Source organism: Entelurus aequoreus, linkage group LG15 (genome assembly GCF_033978785.1).
Source record: "Entelurus aequoreus isolate RoL-2023_Sb linkage group LG15, RoL_Eaeq_v1.1, whole genome shotgun sequence".
NCBI classification, from domain to species: Eukaryota; Metazoa; Chordata; class Actinopteri; order Syngnathiformes; family Syngnathidae; genus Entelurus; species Entelurus aequoreus.
In genome coordinates, this window is record NC_084745.1 from 42,068,368 (window position 1) to 42,093,214 (window position 24,847).

Sequence of the window (24,847 nt, forward strand, 5' to 3'; positions counted from 1 at the left end):
TATAGTATCCGAGGTGGTTTAAAATACAAATCCGTGATCCACAATATAAAAAGGAGAAAGTGTGGAATCCAATGAGCCCTCGTACCTAAGTTACGGTCAGAGCGAAAAAAGATACGTCCTGCACTGCACTGTAGTCCTTCACTGTCACTTTCCTCATCCACAAATCTTTCATCCTCTCTCAAATTAATGGGGTAATCGTCGCTTTCTCGGTCCGAATCGCTCTCGCTGCTGGTGTAAACAATGGGGAAATGTGAGGAGCCTTTCGACCTGCGACGTCACGCTACTTCCGGTACAGGCAAGGCTTTTTTTATCAGCGACCAAAAGTTGCGAACTTTATCGTCGATGTTCTCTACTAAATCATTTCAGCAAAAATATGGCAATATCGCGAAATGATCAATTATGACACATCGAATGGATCTGCTATCCCCGTTTAAATACAAACATTTCATGTCAGTAGGCCTTTAACGTAGACTATGGACATGAAACAAAACAAAAACTTACTGTGGTAAGAGATGGAACGAGCATGGAAAGAATCATTACAGAGCATGAAATGAGCATGTCAATGTCGCCAGAACGACTAACTGAAAATGACAGGCTTTAAATAGTCTCTCCTGATTAAAACAGGTGCGTGAGTCCAAACAAATGAGACAGGTGAAAAAAATGAGTTACCATGGTGACCAAACAAGGGAGCGTAAACAGGAACTAAAAGAGTCGTAAACAATCAGAAAATAACAAAACAAATCATGACCATAGAACATGACACAAAGTAAAGAGGAGACTTTGATGGTTAGTGGAGAAGTAAAAACATGCATACTGTACATATGCTGCTGGATAAGAGCAAATCAAGATGTTTGCTCAGTGAGTTTTAGAGGCAAACAAGAGATACTTGTACGGCCGGAAGGGCTAAGTATGATTAGAAATTATGTATTTCAAAAACAACTGACGTTCTTTCCATTATGTGCATGTGTAGAGTGCACATATTAATACAGTTGTATAGCAGTTACCATGGCGACACACGTTTGAGGCCTCATAGTAGTAACCTGCAGTGAGGTTCACAGCAGGAACTAATGCCTTTGTATTTTTTATTACTATAAATGTATATCTTCTAATCGCTGTTAATACTAGTTGCTCATTTAGAATATAATAAAAAATTGATTATTCTTCTTTCATTGTTTTGTTTTGAAAAACTTCTGAGTCCAGTTATTTACTTTATCCATCCATCCATCTTCTTCCGCTTATCCCCCCTGGGCCCTATTCGGACTTTATCAGTGAATTCTCAGAGTTTGTTGCTGATCTAGTGACGCACACTGACAATATAATCATAATGGGGGACTTTAATATCCATATGAATACCCCATCGGACCCTCAGTGCGTGGCGCTCCAAACCATAATTGATAGCTGTGGTCTTACACAAATAATACATGAACCCACACATCGCAACGGTAATACAATAGATCTAGTGCTTGTCAGGGGTGTCACCACCTCCAAAGTTATGATACTTCCATATACTAAAGTAATGTCCGATCATTACCTTATAAAATTTGAAGTTTTGACTCATTGTCAACAAGCTAATAATAATAATAACTGCTATAGCGGCCGCAACATTAATGCTGCCACAACGATGACTCTTGCTGACCTACTGCCTTCGGTAATGGCACCATTCCCAAATTATGTCGGCTCTATTGATAACCTCACTAACAACTTTGACGATGCCTTGCGCAAAATTATTGATAGTATAGCACCGCTAAAGCAAAAAAGGGCCCCTGAAAGGCACACCCCATGGTTTACAGAAGAAATTAGAGCTCATAAATTATCATGTAGAAAACTGGAAGGCAAATGGCGCGCGACTAAACTTGAGGTTTTCCATCAAGCATGGAGTGATAGTTTAATAACTTATAAACGCATGCTTACCTTAGCTAAAGCTAAATACTACTCAAATCTCATCCGCCTCAACAAAAACGATCCTAAATTTCTGTTTAGTACAGTAGCATCGCTAACCCAACAAGGGACTCCTCCCAGTAGCTCCACCCACTCGGCAGATGATTTTATGAATTTCTTTAATAAGAAAATTGAACTCATTAGAAAGGAGATTAAAGACAACGCATCCCAGCTACAACTGGGTTCTATTAACACAAATACGACGGTATATACGACGGACACTGCCCTCCAAAATAGTCTCTCTATTTTTGATGAAATAACATTAGAGGAATTATTACAGCGTGTAAGTGGGATAAAACAAACAACATGTTTACTTGACCCACTTCCTGGGAAACTTATCAAGGAACTGTTTGTATTATTAGGTCCATCAGTGTTAAATATTATAAACTTATCACTTTCCTCCGGCACTGTTCCCCTAGCATTCAAAAAAGCGGTTATTCATCCTCTGCTCAAAAGACCTAACCTCGATCCTGACCTCATGGTAAACTACCGACCGGTCTCCCACCTTCCGTTTATTTCCAAAATTCTCGAAAAAATTGTTGCACAGCAGCTAAATGAACACTTAGTGACTAACAATCTCCGTGAACCTTTTCAATCCGGTTTCAGGGCAAATCACTCTACGGAGACAGCCCTCGCAAAAATGACTAATGATCTATTGCTAACGATGGATTCTGATACGTCATCTATATTGCTGCTTCTTGATCTTAGCGCCGCTTTCGATACAGTCGATCATAATATTTTATTAGACCGTATCAAAACACGTATTGGTATGTCAGACTTAGCCTTGTCTTGGTTTAACTCTTATCTTACTGACAGGATGCAGTGCGTCTCCCATAACAATGTGACCTCGGACTATGTCAAGGTAACGTGCGGAGTTCCCCAGGGTTCGGTTCTTGGCCCTGCACTCTTTAGTATTTACATGCTGCCGCTAGGTGACATCATACGCAAATACGGTGTTAGCTTTCACTGTTATGCTGATGACACTCAACTCTACACGCCCCTAAAGCTGACCAACACGCCGGATTGTAGTCAGCTGGAGGCGTGTCTTAATGAAATTAAACAATGGATGTCCACTAACTTTTTGCAACTCAACGCTAAGAAAACGGAAATGCTGATTATCGGTCCTGCTAGACACCGACATCTATTTAATAATACCACCTTAACATTTGACAACCAAACAATTACACAAGGCGACTCGGTAAAGAATCTGGGTATTATCTTCGACCCAACTCTCTCGTTTGAGTCGCACATTAAGAGTGTTACTAAAACGGCCTCCTTTCATCTCCGTAATATCGCTAAAATTCGTTCCATCTTGTCCACTAGCGACGCTGAGATCATTATTCATGCATTCGTTACGTCTCGTCTCGATTACTGTAACGTATTATTTTCAGGTCTCCCTATGTCTAGCATTAAAAGATTACAGTTGGTACAAAATGCGGCTGCAAGACTTTTGACAAAAACAAGAAAGTTTGATCATATTACGCCTATACTGGCTCACTTGCACTGGCTTCCTGTGCACCTAAGATGCGACTTTAAGGTTTTACCACTTACGTATAAAATACTACACGGTTTAGTTCCAGCCTATCTCGCCGATTGTATTGTACCATATGTCCCGACAACAAATCTGCGTTCAAAGAACTCCGGCTTATTAGTGATTCCCAGAGCCAAAAAAAAGTCTGCGGGCTATAGAGCGTTTTCTATTCGGGCTCCAGTACTCTGGAATGCCCTCCCGGTAACAGTTAGAGATGCTACCTCAGTAGAAGCATTTAAGTCCCATCTTAAAACTCATTTGTATAATCTAGCCTTTAAATAGACCCCCCTTTTTTAGACCAGTTGATCTGCCGTTTCTTTTCTTCTCTCCTCTTCTCCCCTGTCCCTTGCGAGGGGGAGTTGCATAGGTCCGGTGGCCATGGATGAAGTGCTGGCTGTCCAGAGTCGGGACCCCGGGTGGACCACTAGCCTGTGCATCGGTTGGGGACATCCCTGCGCTGCTGACCCGTCTCCGCGCGGGATGGTTTCCTGCTGGCCCCACTATGGACTGGACTCTCGCTGATGTGTTGGATCCACTGTGGACTGGACTTTTACAATATTATGTCAGACCCACTCGACATCCATTGCTTTCGGTCTCCCCTAGAGGGGGGGGTTACCCACATATGCGGTCCTCTCCAAGGTTTCTCATAGTCATTCACCGACGTCCCACTGGGGTGAGTTTTTCCTTGCCCGTATGTGGGATCTGTACCGAGGATGTCGTTGTGGCTTGTGCAGCCCTTTGAGACACTTGTGATTTGGGGCTATATAAATAAACATTGATTGATTGATTGATTGATTGATCCGAGGTCGGGTCGCGGAGGCAGCAGCCTAAGCAGGGAAGCTCATACTTCCCTCTCCCCAGCCATTTCGTCCAGCCCTTCCCGGGGGATCCCAAGGCATTCCCAGGCCAGCCGGGAGACATAGTCTTCCCAACGTGTACTGGGTATTCCCCGTGGCCTCCTACCGGTCGGATGTGCACGAAACACCTCCCTAGGCAGGCATTCGGGTGGCATCTTGACCAGATGCCCGAACCACCTCATCTGGCAGCGGCTTTGGTTTTGAGCTCCTCCCGGATGACAGAGCTTCTCACCCTATCTCTAAGGGAGAGCCCCGCGACCCGGCGGAGGAAACTAATTTTGGCCGCTTGTACCCGTGATCTTATCCTTTCGGTCAAGACCATAGGTGAGGATGGGAACGTAGATCGACCGGTAAATTGAGAGCTTTGCCTTCCGGCTCAGCTCCTTCTTCACCACAACGGATTGATACAGCGTTACTGAAGACGCCGCACCGATCCGCCTGTCGACCTCACGATCCACTCTTTCCTCACTCGTGAACAAGACTCCGAGGTACTTGAACTCCTCCACTTGGGGCAAGATCTCCTCCCCAACCCGAAGATGGCGCTCCACCCTTTTCTGGGCGAGAACCATGGACTCGGACTTGGAGGTGCTGATTCCCATCCCAGTCGCTTCACACAAAATTAAAATCCTTTTGTGGTCATACCATTCATCAGCCACAAAATGTGGCCTTTGGATGGACGCCCCCCATGGACTTTAAGGGCTGCTGGAGCTTTGTTCCCGCTCACGTCCACCTCATTGGTCACCGATGTGGCGAGAAATCTGGGCGCATGTCTCTGCTACTGCTGAGACAGCCATCCCGCGCGTCTTGTCCTCCTCCTCGCTAGCTGCAGCGCCGTTTACTCGCCGCCGCCACCTGTCGCTTCATCGCGAGCTTCGGGGACACACATCCCAGTGCCAAGTCCTCCCTCCACCCTTTCTTGAATTCAGACTTTTTTGTTTTTGGGGGACTACGGGAAGTCTGGAATCAGTCTTTCTATTAAATACAGTTTTACCTGAACGTGATCTCCTGTCTACGCGTGTTGGGGCCAGAACAGTGGCCTTGTGGTTAGAGTGTCTGCCCTGAGACTGGAAGGTCGTGAGTCATACCAAAGACTATAAAAATGGGACCCATTGCCTCCCTACTTGGTACTCGGCATCAAGGATTGGAATTGGGGGTTTAATCACCAAAATGATTCCCGAGCGCGGCCACCACTGCTGCTCCTCCCCTCCCAGGGGGTGAACATGGGGATGGGTCAAATGCAGAGGATACTTTCGCCACACCTAGTGTGTGTGACTATCGTAAGGACTTTAACTTTTAACTTTAACTACCACAAACTATGACATACAACACAAACAAGAAATTGGATTTATCTAAAAGACTGTTCAACTGAAATTAAAATCTTTTCATTTTTCATTCCATTTGTTTATTTCGAGCTGATACATACAGTTGTTGTCAAAAGTTGACATCCACTTGTAAAGAACATAATGTCATGGCTGTCTTGAGTTTCCAATAATTTCTACAACTCTTATTTTTTTGTGATAGAGTGAATGGAGCACACACTTGTTGGTCACAAAAAACATTCATGAAGTTTGGTTCTTGTCCCTTGTCCCATGGCAAGTTTCACTGCAATAAGGCGCTTTTGGTAGCCATCTACAAGCTTCTGGTTGAGTTTTTGACCACTCCTCTTGACAAACTTGGTGCAGTTCAGCTAAATTAGTTGGTTTTCTGACATGGACTTGTTGCTTCAGCATTGTCCACACGTTTAAATCAGGACTTTGGGAAGGCCATTCTAAAACCTTAATTCTAGCCTGATTTAGCCTCTACCACTTTTGACCTGTGTTTGGGGTCATTGTCCTGTTGGAACACCCAACTGCGCCCAAGACCCAACCTTCGGGCTGATGATTTTGGGTTGTCCTGAAGAATTTGGAGGTAATCCTCCTTTTTCATTGTCCCATTTACTCTCTGTAAAGCACCAGTTCCATTGACAGCAAAACAGGCCCAGAGCATAATACTACCACCATCATGCTTGACGGTAGGTGTGGTGTTCCTGGGATTAAAGGCCTCACTCGGATGAGCGGCGAAACGTCTTCTAAGACAAACCAAACAGTCCAGTCGACTGAATGCCTTGCGATGTTTATCGGGAAGGTTTGTGTCATCCCAGCCACGTTGCTTATCCCATTATCCCATAACCGCCGGACGATAGGCTTTGCTGGTGTGGAGTAAGGCAACAGGTAACCGAGGGGAGGACTTTGTTTCTCAGCGTTTGTGCTTATTAGGTCACACGTCTGTGTTTGTAGCTAAGGGAGTCTGTCTCCTTGTTCCAACTAAGACCACGGGTAGATTCTGGGTGTTGGAGTTGTAGGCTAACCACTTGTCCAGGCTCTCTAAAGATTCAAGATTCAAGATTCAAGATGCTTTATTATTGTCCATTCTTTAACATGTACAAGACACATAAGAACTGAAATTTCATTTTCGGCACAGTCCCACTAAGAGCAGACATACGTTACAGGGAGACAAGACGGGACCGCCAACGGATCAGCCACTTACGGCGCTCCTTAAAAAAGGTGATATTGGGAAAGGGGGGAAGAGTAAAAAATATCAGTCTAAGGCTGGTCCCTCGGGAGGGGGTCCAGACTGAGTCCAAGGGAAAAAACCTCACATAGCATAGCACACATAAACATGTTACATATAATCACAACAACTCGCAAAAGGGAGGTCAAAAGCGTCCATCGTTGAGGTGTCCTCGGGGGTGTTTTTCAGAACAGCCTGTTCCTTCGTCAAGGCCATTCGAGGGAGTCCAATCGTAGATTAGGATGTTGTTTTCCTCGAGAAGTCAAAAACAATGACCTGCCTGCTGGTTTCTCTCAAATTCAATTCAAACTTTGTCAATTGCGTCGAGAGTCCAGCTGATCATATCCATGTTTGATGTTTAGATTTGAGGACAGCGCAAAGAAAGAGGCTTCAAAAAAGTCCAGACAAGACAAAAAGGAAGAGAGCAAGCAGGGAAGGAGGGAGAGGAGAACCAGCCCTCACCTTAAACTGGGATCTTGTGGGAGATGGCTCAGGACGTTTGCATCATTGCAGGCCCACTGGCGCAAGTCAAACCCTGCTGCGGCTAAAAGCGCTCCGAGACAATCGACAAGTGACTTGGCTTCATCTTGGGAGTGCAAGCTTTGGAGAACATTGTCAACATAAAAGCAGTTCTTCACAGAAAACTTGAGGTCATTATCAGGTTTGTTGGAGTTCGCTCCATGGCGTTGCAAAACTTATGACAAGTAAATTGTTATGTTAACACTTTAAAAATAGATATATTTAACTGTTCACCTTCTTCTCATATACGTTAACATTATTGAGTAACCATTTAATGATAGCTTAAAAAATACATATTTTAGAACACTTTACATTTCTAAGTATGAAAATATGACATGGCACTGACAGGTTACAATTAAGGGTTAGGGGTTAATTAATTAATTAATTAATGCGCAGGGTAAGCTTAAAATGATCAAAATACGTAAATATTAAATGTTGTTATAAATGTGCCCATTACTACATTACATACTTACATCATCTTTATAAAACCTCAATGGAGGTGTTTGGATGTTTTTTAAGGAAATTAATGGGAGGGATTGTGCAGCTCCCATAGGCTCCATTGTAAGCACATTTTTGATTGCATTTATTTATTATTTAAAATGCAATAAAACCACAACATCCATCGTCATGTCTCTTATAACGATTGTGAACGATAGGCAACATTCAAAAATAAGTGCAGTTCCCCTTTAAGGCCATGTCTACACTAAGTCGTTTAACCCCTTTCAGTGGTGTCCAAACGTTTTCCAGTGAGGGCCGCACACGGAAAAATTAAAGCATGCGGGGGCCATTTTGATATTTTTCCTTTTCAAACCATAACAAAATATATGTCTTTTGTTAGTTTTTTTTACCTTTAGGGCTCCATAAAGGGTCTAAGTCATTAAAATGTTAAAAACAAGTCAAATTATTCTTTTTAAAAAAAATTTTTTAACGCTAACAGTAAATCTCTACAGTATATCAACTTCAAGTTGATATAAAGTTAAACAAACCAAAATGGTTTTATGCCTTTTCTGTCAAAGACAACTTAGTTTTTTATAATAAAACTGAAATATGCAGTATTTCCCCCACTGCCCAAAACATTCAGAAAGCAATGTTTGATGTGAAGTAATTAGAGCCTTAAAAATATAAATAATGCACGACACCATTGATTTTAATTCATTATTATTTTTGAGTAATCACAGTGAAAATATAAATAAAATCCCATTAAATATATTTGGGATCCAAAAGGTGCCCCACTCATAAAGTGATACATTTTTATTATTTTTTTTTTACTTTCAACACTTAAGTTACGAGATCAACTTCAGATATATCTGCCGATTTTACGTTTGAACTATTATTTTGTTTGTTTTATGCTCTTTTGTCAAAGAAAACGTTGATGTTTTTGGCAACCACACAATATATGCAATATTTTCCACATAAACATTTTAAAGTGAAATATTTGAAATAATTGGAGCCTTGAATAGGTCAATAATTCATTATAACATAGATTTTTTTTTTTTTTTTTTTGAGCAATGACAAAAAAGAAAAATAAAGATAAACAAAAGAGAAAAAAACAGCCTGCATGGCAGCTTTGTGTCAACATTGCAACTTCTTCTAGTTGGATTTCACCTCATTCCACTTTTTTTAATGTTATTTTTTATTTTTGCAATAGCATTTCCAGAACATGTGGCCATACTTGCCAACCTTAAGACCTCTGAATTCGGGAGATTGGGGGGGTGGGTGTTTGAGTTGTGTGGGGGGCGGGGTTTGGTGCTAGCGGGGGTGTATATTGTAGCCTGGAAGAGTTAGGGCTGCAAGGGATTCTGGGTATTTGTTCTGTTGTGTTTATGTTGTGTTACGGTGCGGATGTTCTCCCGAAATGTGTTTGTCATTCTTCTTTGGTGTGGGTTCACAGTGTGGCACATATCTGTAACAGTGTTAAAGTTGTTTATACGCCCACCCTCAGTGTGACCTGTATGGTTGTTGATCAAGTGTGTCTTGCAGTCACTTACGTGTGTCTGCAGAAGCCGCATACAACATGTGACTGGGCCGGCACGCTGTTTGTATGGTTAAAAAGCGGACGCAACGACAGGTTGTAGAGGACGCTAAAGGCAGTGCCATCACGACACGCCCTTAATATTGTTGTCCGGGTGAAAATCGGGAGAAATTCAGGAGAATGGTTGCCCCGGGAGATTTTCGGGAGGGGCACTGAAATTCGTGAGTCTCCCGGAAAAATCGTGAGGGTTGGCAAGTATGCGTGTGGCGGGCCGGTAAACAATTAGCTGCGGGCCACATATGGCCCCCGGGCCGCACTTTGCACACCCCTGCCTTAAATGAATAATTATTTAGCTTAGCCCAGTTACAGCCACACTAAACCATCGTTTAGGTCCCCCGCCTCGTACAAATTTTTACACGGGTAAGTCAGCCGTGTAATTCTTGAATCTCCGCCACTTAGCTTTGTATGGACTCATTGATCGTTTACAAAGTAAGTTCAGAGAGGAAGTGACGCCAGAAAGACCGCGCCCACACAGGAAGTGACATCAGAAACAAACACGCCACAACCAGCTTCATAAAAAAGCGGTTTTGTAACTCGGAGCTAACCGCTGGAAATATGAAGGCGAGTCAACCAGAAATGCCCATGTTTCTCCTTCCTCTACATGTACAGACGCTTTTGGAAATCACACGTGAATACCTTAAGAGAAAGCGATTGCAGCTACTTCGGATACAACACTTCCCAGACGACAAGAGAACTTTTGAATGCACGAAAAACTTTGTCCATTTGCCGTAGGTGAGTCAAAGAGAATGCAAGCTCCTGTGGATGGGATACAAAAGGTAGCGTGTGCTTTGTATTACCTGGCCTACGAGGGAAAACTAACTACGGAAAACAGTGAATGCTTTTGAACTGGCAAAGCAGACTGTATCAGTTATTGTCCACCATGTATGTCGCGGACTCAACGTCCAGAGTATATAAAGTCACCAAAAACGAATGGACAATGAAGGTGAAGGCAAAAGAGTGAGGAGTATCCTGACCAGATATCTAGATCCCTAGTTTGATTGATGTAAAAACTTCTTCATCACATTGTTTACGTGTCTAATAACCATTTTATTAATGTATGATGGCTAATGTGGTAATTAATCAAATGTAAATAATCAAATGTATATACTTGTTCTTATGCTTTCTGAGCTCACTATGTTCACTGCTCGCTGTACTTATCCTACCAAGTCAGACCTACACTGTTTCAATGTCCATTTCTCAGATGATATTATTGTTGATGACTGAAGTGCTGATATCAACCAAACCTACCCCCCGGATTGTAAATGTAAATAATTCAATGTATATACCATACTTGCCAACCTTGAGACCTTTGTTTCCGGGAGGTGGGGGGGTGGGGTGGGCGGGGGTGTGTTTGGGGAGGGGGGCGTGGTTGGGGCCGTGGTTAAGAGGGGAGGAGTATATTTACAGCTAGAATTCACCAACTAGAGTATTGTATATATATATTGTGATGTGCGGTCACAAAACAACCTCCCAGAGTCACTTCTGTTAGGGTTCAAACGCAGCAGCGTTGCTTTATTCAGTCACTTTTTTGGAATGCAGGTTAACTTAAGTTCCTCCCGGTTGGGGCTATCATTTAAACAAACAAATTACCGCATTTCTCATGCCTTGATCAGGTCTCCTAAATTGCCTGGAACATATAGCAGAGAAACATCTGATCAGTGCAAAGTTCAAATATCACAGCATTCAATGAATCAAACATCTTACACATTTAACAGACTAATTTACAATCTATATTTCAGTGGAGCAACACACTTACCGCCCGATGGAAGCAGACCTTTCCCAGCAGGGAGCCAGCCACACAATGAGTCAAACACTGAGGTGCTATTTAACTCAAACACAGTGATTGCCAACCTGACACAGCTGCCTTGGGGCAGGTGGCCACACCTCAGCCTGATTGAGGATAAAATTAGGGATGTACTTGCCTTCAATGACCACACCTAAAGAGTGGCGTAGTTTGACCATCTGGTGCATGCTTTCACTGTGATGGCTGGCCCTCTGCCCAGTCTCACCTGTTCGGAGGTATTGTGATGCTCCACATATCCCCCCCCCCACCCCCTAAGCTCCTTGTTGGGACGAGGAGCTTCCTGTTCCTCATCTTCATAGCGGCGGGACATCGCGTCGGCGTGGCGGATATCCTTTCCAGGGCGGTGTTCGACGGTGAACTTATAATTTTGCAGTTCCAGGAACCAGCGTGTCACCCAAGCGTTGCTGTCCTTATTGGTGGCCATCCATTTGAGGGGGGCGTGGTCGGTCACCAGAGTGAAGCGTCTTCCCCATAGGTAATACCTGAGATGGTGGATGGCCCACTTCACAGCAAGACACTCCTTCTCCACGGTAGAGTAATTTTTCTCGTGCTTTAGCAGTTTTCGGCTAATGAAGGTTATGGGGTGTTCATCGGTGCCAACCAATTGGGCTAGGACTGCCCCGATCCCAGAGCCAGAGGCATCTGTGTGGAGAACGAATGGCTTCGTGAAGTCAGGTGCAACAAGTATGGGTTCCTCACACAGAGCCTGCTTTAACTTCTCGAAGGCCTCTTCCGTTTCGGTGGTCCAAGATACTCGGTGGGTTGACCGTTGGCGAGTGAGGTCGTTGAGGGGGGCTGCTATTGTTGCAAAGTTTTTGATACATTTCTGGTAGTAGCCGATCAGACCTAAGAAAGACTGCACCTGTCTTTTAGTGATGGGGCGGGGCCAGTTTCGTATCTTCTCCACCTTCTGGGCTTGGGGTCGCACACACCCACGGCCTATCGTATACCCGAGGTAGTCGGTTTCGGTCCATCCTACCCGGCACTTCTTGCCGTTCGCTGTTAGACCAGCCTTACGAAGGGCCCTGAGGACAGCCTCCAGGTGTTCCAGATGGTGGGCCCAGGTGGCGCTGTGGACCACGATGTCATCAAGGTAGGCGGCGGCATAGGCTTGGTGAGGACGGAGGATTCGGTCCATCATGCGCTGGAAGGTCGCAGGGGCCCCGTGGAGGCCGAAGGGGAGGACAGTGTACTGGAACAAGCCGTCTGGAGTCGAGAAGGCCGTCTTGGGTTTGGCTCTCTGGGTCAGGGGTGCCTGCCAATACCCTTTTGTCAAGTCCATGGTGCTGACGAAGCGGGCAGGTCCAAGGCGGTCAATCAGCTCATCGGCTCTAGGCATGGGATATGCATCAAAGGTGGATATGTCATTTAGTTTTCGGAAGTCGTTGCAAAACCTCAAGGAGCCATCTGGTTTAGGGACGATGACGATTGGCCTGGACCAAGGGCTGTAGGATTCTTCAATGACGCCTTGGTCAAGCATCTTTTTTACCTCTTCTTTTATCGCTTCCCTCCGCGCTTCTGGGACCCTGTATGGTCGTTGTCTGACCACCTTCCCAGGCGGGGTCTCGATGTCATGTTCTATGACATGGGTGCGCCCGGGCATCTCTGCAAAAATGTCCCGGTAGCGGCCCAAGAGCTCTTGAACGTCTTGGACTTGTGTTGGGCCAAGGTCCACGCCTATATTGACGGCGGGTTTCTGGGAAGAGAGGTCCGTTAGAAGGGCAGGGCTCGGCAAAGGTGCAGCAGTGTGCCATCTTTTCAATACATTTACATGGTACAGCTGCAAACCTTTCCTCCGGCCGGGTTGCTGCACACGGTAGTTGACGGCCCCCACTCCCTCAGCGATCTCGTACGGGCCGTGCCACTTAGCCAGGAATTTGCACTCTGCCGTCGGGACCAATACTAAGACAAGGTCACCCACCTTAAACTCACGGAGACGGGCGCCCTTGTTGTAGGTTCGTGCCTGGGCAGCTTGAGCCTTCTCCATATGGTCCCGGACCAGTGGCCATACCCTTCTGGCTCTCTCCTGTAGGTGTTCCACGAGGTCTATAACGTTCCGGTGGGGGGAGGGCTGACTCTCCCAGGCTTGCTTGGCGAGGTCTAGCAGACCCCGTGGATCCCGCCCGTAGAGCAGCTCAAAGGGGGAAAAACCTGTTGAGGCTTGTGGCACTTCACGAATAGCAAACAGTACATAAGGAATTAACCGGTCCCAGTCTTTCCCGTCAACTTCAACCAGTTTCCTTAACATTGTGTTCAAGGTTGAATTAAAGCGTTCCACTAGTCCGTTAGTTTGTGGGTGATAGACGGAAGTTCTGATCTGTTTTATCTTAAGCCATTTATATAACGCAGTCATTACACGGGCCAAAAAACAGGTACCCTGGTCTGTCAAAACCTCATCTGCTATTCCCACCCGGCTAAAAAGCATGAGTAGTTCATGGGCAACATTCTTGGCGGTAGCAACACGCAAGGGAATGGCCTCGGGGTATCGGGTTGCATAATCGACAATGACAAGGATATAGCGGTGTCCACGAGACGATTTTGGCAACGGCCCCACAATGTCCATAGCTATCCGTGAGAATGGCGTCTCAATAATAGGAAGGGGTATGAGGGGATTCCGGAGAAAGGGCCGCGGTGCCGCTTTTTGACATTCCGGACATGTGCGACAAAAGTCCTCGACGGCTCGTTTCACCCCCGGCCAATAAAAACGTGCGACCACTCTGTCGTAAGTCTTCTGGGCTCCCAGATGAGCCCCTAATTGGTGGGAGTGAGTGAGATACAACACCCGGGTGACGTAACTTTTCGGCACTAACAGTTGTTCAACAACTTCCCCCCCCCTTAGTTTTTTCACTTCGGTACAAAAGACCCGCTTTGACCAAAAAATGAGGATAAGACACCCCACTCACCCCAGTGACCAGTTGACCGTCTATGGTGGCGATGCTTTGGCGGCCCATTTCCAGGTTCGGGTCAGCCCATTGGGCTGTGGCGTACTCGCCTTGAGGTGGATTCCCCTCGACCGGCATGAGCGGGAACTCAGAGAAGGGGTCTACACTGGCTGGAGGGGTCTCTCCCCCACTGGGATCTCTTTCAGATGCTCCACTTCCTGGTATGGTTCCTCTAGGTGCTCGGAAGGTGGGGAATGCGGTCCGCGGGGTCGGGGCTGCGGGGCGCCGGTCCCGGCGTCTTGTTTGTTGGGGGGGATGTGGGCGGCGGCGGCCTGGGTTCCAATACCGCTGGAAGAGGACACAATCCGTGCCTATCAGCAGAGGGACAGGTAGGTTGGGGACCACCCCAGCAGCCACAACGGCGTCTCCACGGGGGGTCTGGACCCGGATATGGCTGACCGGATAATGGCGGACATCACCATGGACGCAGGTGACCGGGACGGTGTCGGAGCCGACAGGACCAGCGTAGTCAGCCCTCACCAAGGTGACGACGCTGCCAGAATCAATCAGGGCATGGGCGTCTGTACCTCCCACCCGCACCGGCAGGGAGGCATGGGGTCGGCCGGTGTCCCCGGTGTGCAAGCAAGGTCGGTGGGCACCCGAGCTGGCGGCAGAGGGCATTGAGACGTCTCGGTCCCGCTCCGGACAGGCCCAGGAGATGTGGCCTTCTCGCCCGCAGACATAGCACCTTCTGGGGGGCCGGGCCAACTTTTCCGGGGGGTTACTATCCCTTGGGGCATTACGTGGAGGAGTACGGGGAGGAGATCACCGGCGCTCACTGCCCATCCTTTCAGCAGGGGTGGGGCAGCTTGGCTCAGCTCTGGTGGTTCGAAGCATCTCGTTGCTAACTTGGTAGTTCTCCAACAGAGCTACCAGAGAATCCAGGGAGGCGGGGCTCACCTGCGCAGCATACTTTCTGGCATCGGGCGGCAAAGCTCGAATGCACCGATCAATCACCAATCTTTGGATCCAGGGTGTCTCCCCGCCACTCGTCAGCCATCCCTGGGTAAGACGTAGCAGCTCTGCGAGCTGGGCCCTGGGCGGATGGCTGGCACAGTAGGCCCAGGCGTGGTATTGCTGAGCTCTAACTGGTAGGCTGTACCCATGGCTTGCTAATATGACGGCCTTGAGCTTGGGGTAGTCTCGGGCGTCCTCTGCTGGCAGGTCGCGGCAGGCGTGCTGGGCCTCCCCAATGAGGAACGAAGCAATTATTCCTGCCCACTCACCGGGTGGCCATCGCTCCCTGGTAGCAGTGCGCTCAAAGAGCTCCAAATAGGCGTCAATGTCGTCATCGGGGCTTTGTTTGGTGAGGACTCCTCCCGGGGCTCGAACCACCGCTTCGTCTTTGTCGACCTTCTTGAGCAGTTCCTTCATCGCATTCTGCAATTCCGCTTGGCTTTGGAGGAGTGCCCTTATTGCTTGCTCCATAATGTGGTTGGGGAGGGTCTTCTATGCCCGCATTCTCCACCAATTTGTGATGTGCGGTCACAAAACAACCTCCCAGAGTCAGTTCTGTTAGGGTTCAAACGCAGCAGCGTTGCTTTATTCAGTCACTTTTTTGGAATGCAGGTTAACTTAAGTGCCTCCCGGTTGGGGCTATCATTTAAACAAACAAATTACCGCATTTCTCATGCCTTGATCAGGTCTCCTAAATTGCCTGGAACATATAGCAGAGAAACATCTGATCAGTGCAAAGTTCAAATATCACAGCATTCAATGAATCAAACATCTTACACATTTAGCAGACTAATTTACAATCTATATTTCAGTGGAGCAACACACTTACCGCCCGATGGAAGCAGACCTTTCCCAGCAGGGAGCCAGCCACACAATGAGCCAAACACTGAGGTGCTATTTAACTCAAACACAGTGATTGCCAACCTGTCACAACTGCCTTGGGGCAGATGGCCACACCTCAGCCTGATTGAGGATAAAATTAGGGATGTACTTGCCTTCAATGACCACACCTAAAGAGTGGCGTAGTTTGACCATCTGGTGCATGCTTTCACTGTGATGGCTGGCCCTCTGCCCAGTCTCACCTGTTCGGAGGTATTGTGATGCTCCACAATATATACATATATATGTATGAAATACTTGACTTTCAGTGAATTCTAGCTATATATATATATACATTTTTTTTTTTTAATTTATTTATTATACATATAAATAAAATAAATACTTGAATTTCAGTGTCCCGAGGCTATCCAGTAGATGGCAGTATTGTCCTGTTTAAGAGTGTCACAACATTGCTGTTTACGGCAGACAAACTGCTTAACGGTAGACGAAAACGTGACTGCTGTTGTTGTGTGTTGTTACCGCGCTGGGAGGACGTTAATGAAACCGCCTAACAATAAACCCACATAAGAAACCAAGAACTCGCCCTCGATCATTCTTCAGTTATAACGTGATTGGGCAGGCACGCTGTTTATATCGTGGGAAAGCGGACGTGAAAACAGACTGTCGCCGCTGTCCCCACACAGGTCCGCATTGAGCTGGAGGGGGCGTGGCCTCCAGCTCCGGCTGAATTCCGGGAGTTTATCAGGAGAAAATTTCTTCCGGGAGGTTATCGAGAGAGGCGCTGAATTCCGGGAGGGTTGGCAAGTTTCCGGGAGGGCTGGCAAGTATGGTATATACTCTGATGATTAACTTGTGTGATGACTGTATTATGCTGATAGTATATATTTATACCATGAATTGATTATCGTGGACCCCGACTTAAACAAGTTCAAAAACTTTTTCGGGTGTTACCATTTAGTGGTCAATTGTACGGAATATGTACTGTACTGTATAATCTACTAATAAAAGTCTCAATCAATCAATCAATCAATGGCTCAGGTGGGATTCACTACAATAGGGCCCCACAGCACACTGGATTCCAGTTAATTACCACAACACTGGATATTGTTCAGATAACTTAAATTAAGTTTAAGAACTTGCACACAAAGCAACACTGGAGGCGACTATGACGTGCGCATTTTTCCGCGCATGCGTATTAGGTCGCGTTGCGCCGACGGAATGAGGGGGTAGGGGGTCTTAAACGGTGGCATTGTTGTGTGTGGACATGGATAAGGTTAGGTGTGATTATCATGATGACATAGCAAGAGAAACAAAACTTTAAAAAATAAATTGAAAGGCATTTTCTCTGCCGGTGGAAGTTGTGTTTGTCACAGCCCAGAGTCAGAGATGGACACAGTCCTGCTCTCCAACCACCTGGAACTGAGGAAGTTAGTTCCGAAGTAGCGGAATCAAAGAAACAAACCATTAAAACATGTCCTACCTACAACCAATTTGTAGGACACACCTATAAGAGTAGGCTACCCAAAGTAAATGCTGATCAATAAACTTCAAAAAACGACTTGGTTTGTAGTTCTTTCTACTGCAATGTGTTTCAAATATTATTGATCTAAAAGTTTTTATTTCATTTTAAAAAGCATGTGACATGTTAAAATTGTGCTGTTTTGGGAGGGCCTAGCATGCATTAAAGGCCTACTGAAACCCACTACTACCGACCACGCAGTCCGATAGTTTTTATATCAATAATGAAATCTTAACATTGCAACACAAGCCAATACGGCCGGGTTAAATTAGTAAAGTTTATTTAAAGTTTGTTTAAATTTCCCGCAAAATATTCTGCTGAAAACGTCTCGGTATGATGACGCCTGCGCGTGACGTCACGGACTGTAGTGGACATTTTGGGACACCATTGTTGCCAGCTATTAAGTCGTCTGTTTTCATCGCAAAATTCCACAGTATTCTGGACATCTGTGTTGGTGAATCTTTTGCAATTTGTTTAATGAACAATGGAGACAGCAAAGAAGATAGCTGTAGGTGGGAAGCGGTGTATTAGCGGCCGGCTGCAGCAACACAAACACGTAGCCGGTGTTTCATTGTTTACATTCCCGAAAGATGACAGTCAAGCTTTACTATTGGCCTGTGGAGAACTGGGACAACAGAGACTCTTACCAGGAGGACTTTGAGTTGGATATGCGGTACCGTGAGTACGCAGCTGCGGCTTCCAAACATTTGATCGCTTGCCCGTACGTGCGTGCCGCTATGTCTTTGGGGAAATATATGTGCTGTATGAACTTTGCGGAGGTGAACGGTACTTTAGGCTGTGGGATTGAGTGTGTTGTGCGGGTGTTTGATTTGTAATGGCAGGTTATATGGACGGGAGGGGGGAGGTGTTTGCTTTTGCGGGATTAATTTGTGGCATATTAAATATAAGCCTGGTTGTGTTGTGGCTAATAGAGTATATATATGTCTTGTGTTTATTTACTGTTTTAGTCATTCCCAGCTGAATATCAGGTCCCACCCGCCTCTCACAGCATCTTCCCTATCTGAATCGCTCCCACTGCCCTCTAGTCCTTCACTCTCACTTTCCTCATCCACAAATCTTTCATCCTCGCTCAAATTAATGGGGAAATCGTCGCTTTCTCGGTCCGAATTGCTCTCGCTGCTTGTGGCCATGATTGTAAACAATGTGCAGATGTGAGGAGCTCCACAACCTGTGACGTCACGCTACTTCCGGTACAGGCAAGGCTTTTTTATCGGCGACCAAAAGTTGCGAACTTTATCGTCGATGTTCTCTACTAAATCCTTTCAGCAAAAATATGGCAATATCGCGAAATGATCAAGTATGACACATAGAATGGACCTGCTATCCCCGTTTAAATAAGAAAATCGCATTTCAGTAGGCCTTTAAATTGTCGCCGATTCACTTCAATGGGCGGGGCTGATTGTTTTGAATTTTGAGCTTAGTCGCAATGTGCTCTTAAGTTGATATACTACTGTACAGAAATAGATATGCTTTTTGTGCGAGAGCACATTACATGCAGTGCTTTTGTTTGTGTCCATCAAATAATAACCAAGGGAATGATATGTCATGTTCTTTGTTGGAAAGCAAGGGAACTTCAAAGTGGCCCTGACAAGGGACTCAGAGAGAAAGTGATGGGTTGCAATATCATGGATTGCTGGGAGACTGACTGTAGAAAACAAATGTCAACAACCGTGGCGGAATCGTTGCCATAGACACTGAGATAGGATGGATGACTATCCTGGATAGAAAGAGCAGGGGGTGTTGGGTGAGAAGAAAGAAAGTTCTGCTGTAAGTCTCGCTTGTTTTTCCCAATGCTCTTTAGATTTTTCTTCAGGGAAATTAGTCTCCCACACAATGAAAGTGAGGGGGTGGCATGGTGAAATCTGTTGGCCTAAGTCCTAAGGCATGCCCGAGTGTGGGTTCTTCCTTTCGCATTTTAATGTGTTGAAATACTTTTCTTTGGGCTGCAGGCAATCATGTTTTAATAATGTTTGTAGAATTTTTGTATTGGGTCAATTAATTGGTGGCTCTGAATGAAAGTGTGTCTGCTCGGTTTGCAATTTTCCGTACAGGCCGGGGGTCAGCTACCCGCGGCTCTCAAGCCCCATGCGGGTCTTTAGTGGCTCCCTGGAGCATTTTTTAAAAAGGATTGGCAATGGATAAAGATAGGGGGAAAATAATTGTTTTGTTTTAGTATGTTTTTTTGTTTGAGGACAAAGATGACACAAACCTTCCCAATTGTTAGAAAGCCCACTGTTTATGTTTGTGCGTATGCTTCAGTATTTGGTGAACATCGTTTTGTCGTACTAATTTTGGCGGTTTTGACCTCACCATAGTGTGGACTGTGACGCAAAAGTTTGTTTACATGTAAAACCTTCCACTTTTGTCTTTGTCTCATTTTGTCCACCAAACGTTTTATGCTGTGCGTGAATGCACAAAAGTGCGCTTTGTTGATGTTATTGACTTGTTGGAGTGCTAATCAGGCATATTTGGTCAGTGCATGACTGCAAGCTAATCAACGCTAACATGCTATTTAGGCTAGTTGTATGTACATATTGCATCCTTAAAGGCCTACTGAAACCCACTACTACCGACCACGCAGTCTGATATTTTATATATCAATGATGAAATCTTAACATTGCAACACATGCCAATACGGCCGGGTTAACTTATAAAGTGCAATTTAAAATTTCCCGGGAAACTTCCGGTTGAAAACGTCTATGTATGATGACGTTTGCGTGTGACGTCGAGGGTTGAAGCGGAAGTATTCGGACACATTGTATCACAATACAAACAGCTCTGTTTTCATCTCAAAATTCCACAGTATTCTGGATATCTGTGTTGGTGAATCTTTTGCAATTTGTTTAATGAACAATGGAGACTGCAAAGAAGAAAGCTGTAGGAAGGATCGGTGTATTATCGGCTGGCTGCAGCAACACAACCAGGAGGACTTTGAGTTGGATAGCAGACGTTCTATCCGGCGCTAGCCGCCGACCGCATCGATGATCGGGTGAAATCCTTCGTCGCGCCGTCGATCGCTGGAACGCAGGTGAGCATGGGTGTTGATGAGCAGATGAGTGCTGGCGTAGGTGGATAGCTAATGTTTTTATCATAGCTCTGACGAGGTCCCGTAGCTAAGTTAGCTTCAATGGCGTCGTTAGCAACAGCATTGCTAGGCTTCGACAGGCAGCACAGCATTAACCGTGTAGTTACAGGTCCAGTGTTTGGTTCGGTGTCTCCTGATAGTAGTATTGTTGATCTGCTGTCTATCCTTCCAGTCAGGGGCTTATTTTTTTTTTTTCTATCTGCATTTAAGCACGATGCTATCACGTTAGCTCCGTCGCTAAAGTGCTTCACCGATGTATTGTCGTAGAGATAAAAGTCACTGTGAATGTCCATTTCGCGTTCTCGACTCTCATTTTCAAGAGGATATAGTATCCGAGGTGGTTTAAAATACAAATCCGTGATCCACAATAGAAAAAGGAGAAAGTGTGGAATCCAATGAGCCCTTTTGCCTAAGTTACGGTCAGAGCGAAAAAATATACGTCCTGCACTCCATTCTAGTCTTTCACTCTCACGTTCCTCCTCCACAAATCTTTCATCCTCGCTCAAATTAATGGGGTAATCGTCGCTTTCTCGGTCCGAATCTCTCTTGCTGCATTGAAAACAATAGGAAAATGTGAGCAGCCCTTCCTCTGGTGACGTCACGCTACTTCCGGTAGGGGCAAGGCTTTTTTTTATCAGAGACCAAAAGTTGCGAACTTTATCGTCGTTGTTCTCTACTAAATCCTTTCAGAAAAAATATGGCAATATCGCGAAATGATCAAGTATGACACATAGAATGGATCTGCTATCCCCGTTTAAATAAAACAAATTCATTTCAGTAGGCCTTTATGCCTTAATTGTAGGTATATTTAATATCCTTTACTTGTATCCTCTTTGTTTATAATTTAGTTTTGTATGTCTCATGACACATTATCTGTATGTAATATTGGCTGCATTTCAGATAGTTGTTGGTGCGCCATGTTGTACCAGACCACAGCAAACATTACCTAGCTTGCCAAAGATTGTCATAAATCTATTAAAAGAAGACAGTCTGCCGTTTCCTTTAACTTGGACACACACATCTATCATACTTGCCAACCCTCCCGTTTTTAGCGGGAGAATCCCGATATTCAGCAACCTCCCGGCAGAGATTTTCTCCCGACAAACTCTCGGTATTCAGCCGGAGCTGGAGGCCACGCCCCCTCTAGCTCAATGCGGACCTGAGACTGAGTGGGGACAGCCTGTTCTCACGTCCGCTTTCCCACAAAATAAACAGCTTGCCTGCCCAAAGACGTCATAACATCTAGGGCTTTTATAGAGTGCACAACTGCGCGCACAAAAAGGAGACGAAGCAGAAGAACGAGGAAATTACAGACATGGCGGCCAAAATGATATACTCATCATGAACGGAGAAGTTAAACAGGACAATACTGCCATCTAATGGATAGCCACTGGAACACTGAAATTATTTTATTTTTTTTTCTATGTAAATAAAATAAAAATAAAAATATATATAGCTACAATTCACTGAAAGTCAAGTATTTCATATATATATATATATATATATATATATATATATATATATATATATATATATATATATATATATATATATGAAATACTCGAGTTGGTGAATTCTAGCTGTAAATAACCACACACCCCACCCCCAAAACCCCACCCCCACCCCCGACCAAGCTCAGATATATCTGTCAATTTTATGCTGGAACTATTATTTTGTTTGTTTTATGCGCTTTTGTCAAAGAAAACAATGATGTTTTTATACGGCTACTACACAATATATGCAATATTTACCACATAAAACATTTTAAAGTGAAATATTTGAAGTAATTGGAGCCCTGAAAATAATTCATTATAACATGGATTTTTTTGTCATAATTTTTTTTTTTTGAGCAATGGCAAAAAAAAAGAAAAATGAAGAAAGACAAAAGAAAGAAAAAAACAGCCTGCATGGCAGCTTGTGTGTCAACATTGCAACTTTTTCTCGTTAGATTTCACCTCATTCCACTTTTTTTAATGTTCTTTCTGTCATAACTCGGTCTTTGGCGTGGTTTGCTCTCCCGTGGTGCAAAAGAATTGGAACGGACGTGGCGTGCAGGTAAAGACATAGTTTAATTATTACTATAAACTCAAACAAAAGGTACAAACAAAAGGCGCTCACAGCGGAGGTAAAAAACTTGACTAGGACAAAACAAAAGGCGCGCACAATGGCGGAGAACTATGAACATTAAACAAAAACTTACGTGACAAGGAACTGTGAACATGGCATGAATGTATGATGTCGCCAGGACGAACAACAGAAACAGAAAAGCCTATATAGTGACATGATAAGTGAAAACAGGTGCGTGACTAACTGTGAACAGGTGCGTGACATGACAATGTGAAAACGTGAGACAGGTGTGTGTGAGTCCAAACGTGGAACAGGTGAAACTAATGAGTAACCATGGAAACAAAACAAAACCAGGAAGTGAAACCAGGAACTAAGGAAGTGTCCAAAAAACAAAACAGCACATGGCCAAACAAAAACATGAACACAGACATGACAGAACCCCCCCCCTTACGGACAGATCCCAGATGGCCAAAAACAAAAAACAGGATCAAGAGTCATGGGAGGGAGGGAGGGGGACATGGCGGTGGGTCGCCAGACCAGGTGTCCCCGAATCCACCGGGGCAGAGTCAGGTGGCGGCGGCGGGTAGACCGCCGCTGAACCTGACGAGGTGGGCGACCTGGGAATGGCCACATTCGTGGCAGACGAGGAGGTCGGCGCACCTGGCGTGGCGGACGCCCATGGAATGGCCACATCCTTGGCCGACGAGGAGGTGGGCGCGTTGTCGTGGCAGGCGGCGAAGCTTGGCGTGGTGCGTCAGGCGGCGAAGCTTGGCGTGGTGCGTCAGGCGGCGAAGCTTGGCGTGGTGCGTCAGGCGGCGAAGCTTGGCGTGGGGGGTCTTTGTCTTGGCGTGGGTGGTCTTGGCCTTGGCGGTCTTGGTCTTGGCAGCGTGGGTCATGGTCTTGGCAGCGTGGGTCATGGTCTTGGACTTGGCGTGGTTGGTCTCGGACTTGGCGTGGTTGGTCTTGGACTTGGACTTGGCGTGGTTGGTCTTGGACTTGGACTTGGCGTGGTTGGTCTTGGCGTGGTTGGTCTTGGCGTGGCGGTGCTTGGACTTGGTCTCGGTCTTGGTCACTTGGCGGGTCTTGGTCTTGGTCACTTGGCGGGTCTTGGTCTTGGTCACTTGGCGGGTCTTGGTCTTGGTCACTTGGCGGTTCTTGGTCACTTGGCGGTTCTTGGTCTTGGTCACTTGGTGGGTCTTGGTCACTTGGCGGGTCTTGGTCTTGGTCACTTGGCGGGTCTTGGTCTTGGTCACTTGGCGGGTCTTGGTCTTGGTCACTTGGCGGGTCTTGGTCTTGGCTTTGGTCTTGGCGTGGGGCAGCCACGGGCGGCACTTGGCGGCGTGGGGCTGCGACGGGCGGCACTTGGCGGCGTGGGGCTGCGACGGGCGGCACTTGGCGGCGTGGGGCTGCGACTGGCGGCACTTGGCGGCGTGGGGCTGCGACTGGCGGCACTTGGCGGCGTGGGGCTGCGACTGGCGGCACTTGGCGGCGTGAAGCTGCGACTGGCGGCACTTGGCGTCGTGAAGCTGCGACTGGCGGCACTTGGCGTCGTGAAGCTGCGACTGGCGGCACTTGGCGTCGTGAAGCTGCGACTGGCGGCACTTGGCGTCGTGAAGCTGCGACTGGCGGCACTTGGCGTCGTGAAGCTGCGACTGGCGGCACTTGGCGTCGTGAAGCTGCGACTGGCGGCACTGGGCGTGGAGCAGGTGGATCTTGGCATGGTCGAAAAACTGGTGGTGGTGGTCGTGCTGGTGGCTGTGGCTTGGCAGGTCGAAAGACAGGTGGTGGGGGTCGTGCTGGAGGCTGTGGCTTGGCGTGACGAAAGACAGGTGGTGGTGGTGGCCGAGCTGGAGGCTGTGGCTTGGCATGGCGATGCTGACCCACCCCACCTGAACAATTCCCAGCCCTAGCCCCCCCCTCAAGGAGCGGATCCCAGACGCGCTCCCCGCGGTCTGGAACCGTCTTTTGGGGTGGGCGGAGGGGGTTCAGGAGGAGGGCAGAATCCTCCCCTCTAAATTGTCCAAAATGTCTTTCTTGTACCTGGGATCTTGTGGGTGAAAAAAAAAAGTGTGACTTGGGCGTGGCTTGAGTCCTGGGGGGCGGGGCATGGAATTTGGGTGGCTTGGATTGACAGGATCTGATTTCTAAAAACATGTCCTGGTAATGTCTTATCATGTTTTTAGAG